At 44.8% G+C, this 7,874-nt stretch overlaps 1 pseudogene; it reads right to left on the bottom strand.

Moving 5' to 3' along the window:
• Window positions 1–4,753: 4,753 nt before the first annotated feature.
• Window positions 4,754–5,351, bottom strand: LOC100965202 (annotated as a pseudogene).
• Window positions 5,352–7,874: the final 2,523 nt, after the last annotated feature.

Here is a 7,874-nt window from a genome sequence, read left to right as displayed (position 1 = left end):
CATTTGTCTGTCTTCCTCAGAGAAGGTTCTGTTCATGTCTCTTGTCCAGTGATAGATGGGGTTAACTCTATTTTTGTTGATTAGTTGGGTTCTTTGTAGATCCTAGTTATTAACCTATGTCAGATTCATAATATGCAAATAGCTTTTTCCATTCTGAAGGTTGTCTATTTGCATTGATTGTTGTGTCCTTGACTGGGTAGGATCTTTTTAATTTATTTAAGTCTTATTTATTTTTGTTGTTGGGAATGTATTTTATTTTATTTTTTTTTAGAGACAGAGTCTCACTTTATTGCCCTCCCTAGAGTGCCGTGGTGTCACACAGCTCACACCAACCTCTAACTCCTGGGTTTAGGTAATTCTCTTGCCTCAGCCTCCCAAGTAGCTGTGCCCGCCACAGTGTCCTGTTATTTTTTTGTTGCAGTTTGACTGGGGCTGGGTTTGAACCCACCACCCTTAGTATATGGGGCCAGTGTCCTATCAGCTGAGCCACAGGCACTGCCCTGGGAATGTATTTTTTAGATAGCAAATTAGTCCAAAATTTAATGACTTCAAATAGCCATAAACATTTATTATTTCATTTAGTTTCCGTGAGTCAGGAATTCTGGAGTGGCTTAGGGTGATTCTGGCTATAGCTTTGTCATCGTGTTATACTCAAGATGTCAGTTGTGTCTGCAGTGATCTGAATGCTTGACTGGTGCTGGAAAGTTAATGCAGGCTATTGGCAAAAGGCCTCAGTTCTTTGCCACGTGGGTCTCTCCACAGAGCAGCGTGATTGTCCTCATACCATGGCAGCTGATTTTCCCCAGAGCAAGGGATGCAAAAGGGAACAAAGTAGAAGCTGCCCTATCTTTTATGGCCTTATCCTGGAAGTCTCACATTTCTGCCATGTTCTTTTTTCATTAAAACGAAGTCCTTAAACATGGCCTACTCAAAAGAGAAGAAAAATTAGGAACTATTTTTTGAAATGGGACACGTCAAAGAATTTATAGATAATATATTGTATTTAACCAACTTATCCCTGAACTGCTTCGTAAGTAGGAGTTGTTCTGCTCAATCTAATCTGGGACACATACCCAGGTCCCATCATTATGAAGGTGAGGGACTTTTGGATAAGAAGAAAAAAAATTTTTTTGAGACAGAGTCCTACTTTGTTGCCCTTGGTAGAGTGCCATGGCATCCAGCACACAGCAACCTCAAACTTGAGCTCAAGGGATTCTCTTGCCTCAGCCTCCCAAATAGTTGGGACTACAGGTGCCCGTCACAATGCCCGGCTATTTTTTAGAGACGGGGGTCTCATTCTTGCTTAGGCTGGTGTCGAACCTGTGAGCTCAGGCAATCCACCCACCTCGGCTTCCCAAGTGCTGGGATTACAGGCATGAGACACTGAGCCTGGCCAAGAAGTACCTTTTTTTTTTATTTTTTTGAGACAGAGACTCATTATGTCGCCCTTGGTAGAGTGCTGTGGCGTCACAGCTCATAGCAACCTCCAACTCTTAGGCTTAAGTGATTCTCTTGACTCAGCCTCCCAAGCAGCAGGGACTACAGGTGCCCACTACAATGCCTGGCTATTTTTTGATTGTAGTTGTCATTGTTGTTTAGCAGGCCAGGCCAGGTTTGAACCCACCACCCTTGGTGTATGTTGCAGGGCTCTGCTGACAGAGTTACGGGTGCGACCAAGAAGTAATTTTTTTACTGATACAGAACTCTGTTGCTCCAGTCAGTCTACCAATCAGCAACATCAGACTCCTGGGTTCAAGGAGTACAGGCACGTGCCATCAGGCCTTGTTAATTTTTCTAGACACAGGTGTCTGGCTCTTGCTTAGGCTGATGTCCAACTCTTGAGCTTAAGTGACCCTCCTGCTTCAACCTTCTAGAGGGCTAGGATGACAAGTGTGAGCTATCAGTCAGGCCAGAAGTAATTTCTTTTTTTGAGACAGAGTATTACTCTGTTCTCTTGGGTAGAGTGCTGTGGCATCATCATAGCTCATAGCAACCTCAAACTTTTGGGTTTAAGTGATCCTCTTGCTTCAGGCTCTCCAGTAGCTGGAACTACAGGCATGGGCCACAGTGCCCCGCTAGTTTTTCTACTTTTAGAAGAGAAAAAGGGGAGATGGAGTCTCATTCTTGCTCAGGCTGGTCTCAAATTCCTGAGCTCAAGCGATCTTCCTATCTTGGCCTCCCCGAGTGCTAGTATTACAGGCATGAGCCATCATACCCCACCACTAGAAGTAATTTTTTTTTTTTGCACTTTTTGGCCAGGGCTGGGTTTGAACCACCCTCTCCGGTATATGGGGCCAGTGCCCCACTCCTTTGAGCTACAAGTGCCGCCCCCATAGAAGTAATTTTTTTTGTAGTTATGCTATTTAACACAATTATGAACAATGAGAAAAATGCAGAAATTTGCTGGGAGTCTCTGGAAAAGTTTTTGCTTTGTCTTTGCCCCTTCTTGCCTTAAATACTTATTTGATGTCTAGAGCTGTAAAAGCCATCTTGCAGGCATGAATAAAAGGCCAAGAGTTTTCAGTCCTGATTTCTTCTTGCCTTCTTACTATGACAAACACCGAGGTCCCATACCAGCCTGCCCACTTCTTACCTTCTTCTTCTTCTTTTTTTTTTTTGAGACAGAGTTTTACTATGTCACCCTCAGTAGAGCGCTGTGGAATCACAGCTCACAGCAACTTCAAACTCTTGGGCTTAAGCGATTCTCTTGACTCAGCCTCTGAGTAGCTGGGACTACAGGTGCCTGCCGAACCTGCCTGGCTATTTTTGGTTGCAGTTGTCATTGTTGTTTAGCAGGTCCAGGCTGGGCTTGAACCTACCAGCCTTGGTGTACGAGGCTGGCATCCTACTCACTGAGCTACAGTCACTGAGCCATTGCCTTCTTCTTATGTAAGAGAAATAACCCAGTTACTAAAGCCACTGGTATCCAAAACCATTTGCAGCCAAAACTATTCCTAACTAATGCCATTGACATAAAAGAGAGTTAGTGGACAGGGAGAGAAAGGAATCAATTCTTAGCTTCTGAATTTAAAAACCTAAGCCTCTAGATTGTGAAATAAAAACAATAACACACAGCTTGGCACCTGTAGCACAGTGGTTATGGCGCCAGCCACATACACCAAAGGTGGCGGGTTCGAACCTGGCCTGGGCCAGCTAAACAATTGCAACAACAACAACAACAACAAAAATAACTGGGCATTATGGCAGGTGTCTGTAGTCCCAGCTACTTGGGAGGCTGAGGCAAGAGGAGTCGCTTAAGCCCAAGAGTTTGAGGTTGCTGTGAGCTGTGACACCACGACACTCTACCAAGGGTGACATAGTGAGACTCTGTCTCAAAAAACAAACAAACAATAACACAGGCTCTGGATGATAGATTTGGGAGAAAAATTGGTGACTAGTAACCAGGTTATGTCATTTCTAGACTACATAAAGATTCCCTAGTCTGGGAACACTAAAATTTAACTTGAGTTATGGAAAGATAGAATTCTATTTCTTATTATGTGAGTTTGTGGTGGGCATACATTCCAAGATATACATATGTACTTATATAGCAATTCTCATTTAACTGAAAACCTTATCCTTTCTTACACTTTGATGTCTTTTTTTTTCTTTTTAGACCAACTCTCACTCTGTCACCCTGGGTAGAGTGTGGTGGCGTCAGTTTAGCTCATAGCAACCTCAGACTCCTGGGTTTAGGTAATCCTTCTGCCTCAGCTTCTCAAGTAGCTGGGAGTACAGGTGTGTACTCCTCAAACTCTTGGACTCTTGAACTCGAGTGATCCTCTTGCCTCAGCCTTCTGAGTAGCTGGCACTACGGGACTGTGTCACCATGCCCGGCTAGTTATTTTATTTTTACTACAGATAGGAGTCTTGCTCTTGCTCAGGCTGGTCTTGAACTCCGAGCTTAAGTAATCCACCCCATCTGACTCCCAGAGTGCTAGGATTACAGGCATGAGACACTGTACCCGGCCTGATGTTTTAATTATAGTCATCCTTCTTGTGTTCATGGGGGACTGGTTCTAGGACCTCCCTTAGATATCAAAATCTAAAGAAGCTCAAGTTCCTGATATAGGATGGCATAGTATTTGCATATAACCTACGCACATCCTCCTATGTACTTAAATCATCTCTAGACATAATACAGTGGAAATGCTACCTAAAAAGTTCTTATACTATGTTGTTTAGGGAATAAAAGTCTGTAAACTAGGCCAGGTGCAGTGATTCACACCTGTAATCCTAGCACACTGGGAGGTCAAGATAGGAGGGTCACAAGCTCGGGAGTTTGAGACCAGCCTGAACAAGAGTGAGACCCCACCTCAACTACAAATAAAAAAACTAGACTAGTGGTGTAGCAGTGCCAGTAGTCCTTGTGAGGCTGAGGTAAAAGGATTGCTCAAGCCTAAGAGTTTGAAGTTGGCTCAGCGCCTGTGGCTCAAGTGGCTAAGGCACCAGCCACGTACACCCAAGGTGGCGGGTTCGAATCCAGCCGGAGCCCGCCAAACAACAATGATGGCTGCAACCAAAAAATAGCCAGGCGTTGTGGCGGGCACCTGTGGTCCCAGCTACTTGGGAGGCGGAGGCAGGAGACTCGCTTGAGCCCAGGACTTGGAGGTTGCTGTGAGCTGTAATGCCACGGCACTCTACCCAGGGGGACAGCTTGAGGCTCTGTCTCAAAAAAAAAAGAAAAGTTCATGAGGAAGCTGTGAATAGGATCAGTCCAGAGAAGTAAACTTTTATTTTCACTGTCCAAACATCAGTCAATATACTGGGAGAGCCAGCGGAAACCCTCGCCGTAACCTCGCCTCTTGAGCACGCTGCACATGAACACTTCCAGGGGGCGGGCATTCAGCTCCTTCAGGGTCACATTCCCCTTTCCTGTGGTCTGTCCATTAAGCCCAAAAATCTCACAGAGTTTTTCTTCACTGATTGCATCTGTTCTGTCAATTTTGTTACCCAAGATAAGGATTGGCACATTGGATATTGTTTCATCAGTCATTAAAGCATTAAGCTCAACTTTGGATTCCATGAGGCAAGAATGATCTGCACAGTCCACCAGGAAGACAATCCCTTTAACTGCCGGGAGATAATTTTTCCAAACCCAATGTGCTTGCTCATGCCCAACAAGATTGAAAGTTGTAATAGTCATGCCAGCAATTGTCAGCTCGTCTGATGTCGGATGCAGTGTTGGAACGTTGTTGGCCCAATCTGTCATCTTTGAGCATGTGAAGAAGAGTGGTTTTGCCTGCATTGTCCAAACCCAAGAATACAAGTTTTCCAGATTTTTTGTAGAATCTTAGGCACTGGAGCACACTTCTGAAGCCATTGTAGATCCATTCAAAGATGAAGGACATTATTAATGTTTACTACGGCCAGAGAGGGTTCCTCCAGCAGTGGCAGGCGGCTAAGACCCTCCCTCACTGCACACAGACAGCAGCACCCGGGACCGCCAACCACTCACCCTTGTATTTTTCTAAGTGCTTCCTCGTAGTGTCCTTTAACTTATATCATTATCTTCCCGTATTTTTTGTAGTCTGGAAACTCAGCCTAAAAGCTCGCTTGGTAATAATTTTCCCAAGAGAGTAGGTCATAGATGATGCTGTGTATTTCCTAACACATCTTATTAGAAATACAGACTATCTGGTGGTGCTTGTGGCTCACTGGGTAGGGCGCCGGCCCCATATACTGAGAGTGGTGGGTTCGAACCCAGCCCCAGCCAAACTGCAACAAAAAATAGCTGGGCGTTGTGGCAGGCGTTCGTAGTCTCAGCTACTCAGGAGGCTGAGGCAGGAGAATCGCCTAAGCTCAGGAGTTGGAGGTTGCTGTGATCTATGATGCCACAGCACTCTACCAAGGGCAATAAAGTGAGACTCTGTATCAAAAAAAAAAAAAAGAAAGAAAGAAAGAAAGAAAGAAAAAGAAAAAAGAAAAGAAATACAGACTACTAGCCGGACACAGTGGCTCAGGCTTATAATCCTAGTACTCTGGGAGGCCAAGGCCAGTAGATCGCCTGAACTCAGGAGGTGAAGACCAGCCTGAGCAAGAATGAGACCACAACCCTACTAAAAATAGAAAAACTAGCTGGGTATATTGGTATAGGTATGTAGTCCCAGCTACATGGGAGGCTGAGGCAAGAGGATTGTTCAAGTCCAAGAGTTTGAGGTTGGTGTGAGCTATGACATTACAGAACTATACCCTGGGCACAGATTGAGACTCTATCTCAAAAAAACAAAACACACATGCAATAAACCCCAGCAAAATATCAGCTGGGTGTGGTGGCTCATGCCTGTAGACCTAATTTCTGGGAGGCCAAGGTGGGACTGTCACTTGAGGACAGGAGTTCCAGATAAGCTTGAGCAAAGCCAAATCCCATGTCTACTAAAAAGAGAAAACTTTGTCGGGTATATTGGTGCAAGCCTGTAGTCCCAGCTACTCTGGTGGCTGCAGCAGAAGGATCACTGGAACCTAGGAGTTTGAGGTGGCTGTGAGCGAGGCTGGGCCCCAGGGTGGTGGCAATTTAGCCCAGGATAGAGAATTAAATTATGTCTCAAAAAAAGGTGGGGGACGGCACCTGTGGCTCAGTGAGTAGGGTGCTAGGTTCAAACCCTGCCCCAACCAAACTGCAACAAAAAATAGCCGGGCGTTGTGGTGGACATCTGTAGTCCCAGCTACTTGGGAGGCTGATGCAGGAGAATCACCTAAACCCAGGAGTTGGAAGTTGCTGTGAGCTGTGACTCCATTGCACTCTACCAAGGGTAATAAAGGAGAATCTGTCTCAAAAAAAAAAAAGAAAGAAAGAAATATAAGCTCTCAGGGTGTCTCACTTTTAATACTGTTAAGTTCGATCACTTGGTTAAGGTAATGATTGCCCGTTTAGCCTCTGAAAATTGAAATGTGGGGCGGTACCCGTAGCTCAGTGGCTAGGGCACCAGCCACATACACCAGGCCAGCTAAAACAACAATGACAACTGCAACAACAACAAAAAATAGCTGCACAGGCTTGGCGCCTGTGGCTCAAATGGCTAAGGCGCCAGCCACATACACTTGAGCTGGTGGGTTCGAATCCAGCCTGGGCCCGCCAAACAACTACAGCTGCAACCAAAAAATAGCCAGACGTTGTGACGGGTGCCAGTAATCCTAGCTACTTGGGAGGTGGAGGCAGGAGACTTGCTTGAGCCCAGGAGTTGGAGGTTGCTGTGAGCTGTGACACCACAGCTCTCTACCCAGGGTGACAGCTTGAGGCTCTGTTTCAAAAAAAAAAAAATAGCTGGGCGTTGTGGAAGGCCCCTGAAACCCTAGCTACTTGGGAGGTTGAGGCAAGAGAATCGCTTAAGCCTGAGAGTTTGAGGTTGCTGTGAGCTATGACACCAGGGCACTCTACTCAGGGCGACAGCTTGAGATTCTGTCTAAAAAAAAGAAAGAAAGAAAGAAAGAAAGAAAATAACGAAAATTGAAAGGTAAAAGTCACAGGACTGTTTTTCAGCTTCATATTAAGTCAAACATTTATTCATTATATGAGCCTGAAATTCTACACCTTGGTTTTTCCCAAGAGAAATGAAAACTTATGTTCCTACAGAAACTTGTACATGAGTTTATTGTAGCTTTATTCATAATTGTCTCCAACTGGAAACAACAATAACACCTTTCAGCTGATAAATGCATACACTGATTGGAATATATCCTTACAATCGAATCCTACTTAGCAATAAGAAGGCATAAAACGCTAACATAAACAGCAACAGGATGAATTTTTTTACTCTTTATTTATTTATTTATTTTTGCAGTTTTGGCTGGGGCTGGACTTGAACCTGCCACCCCTGGTATATGGGGCCAGTGCCCTACTCCTTGAGCCACAGGTGCTGCCCTTTTTTTTTTTT

This window comes from Otolemur garnettii, unplaced genomic scaffold (genome assembly GCF_000181295.1).
Source record: "Otolemur garnettii isolate 467f Iridium unplaced genomic scaffold, OtoGar3 scaffold00060, whole genome shotgun sequence".
NCBI lineage: Eukaryota > Metazoa > Chordata > Mammalia > Primates > Galagidae > Otolemur > Otolemur garnettii.
This window is presented reverse-complemented; position numbering and strand designations above follow the sequence as displayed.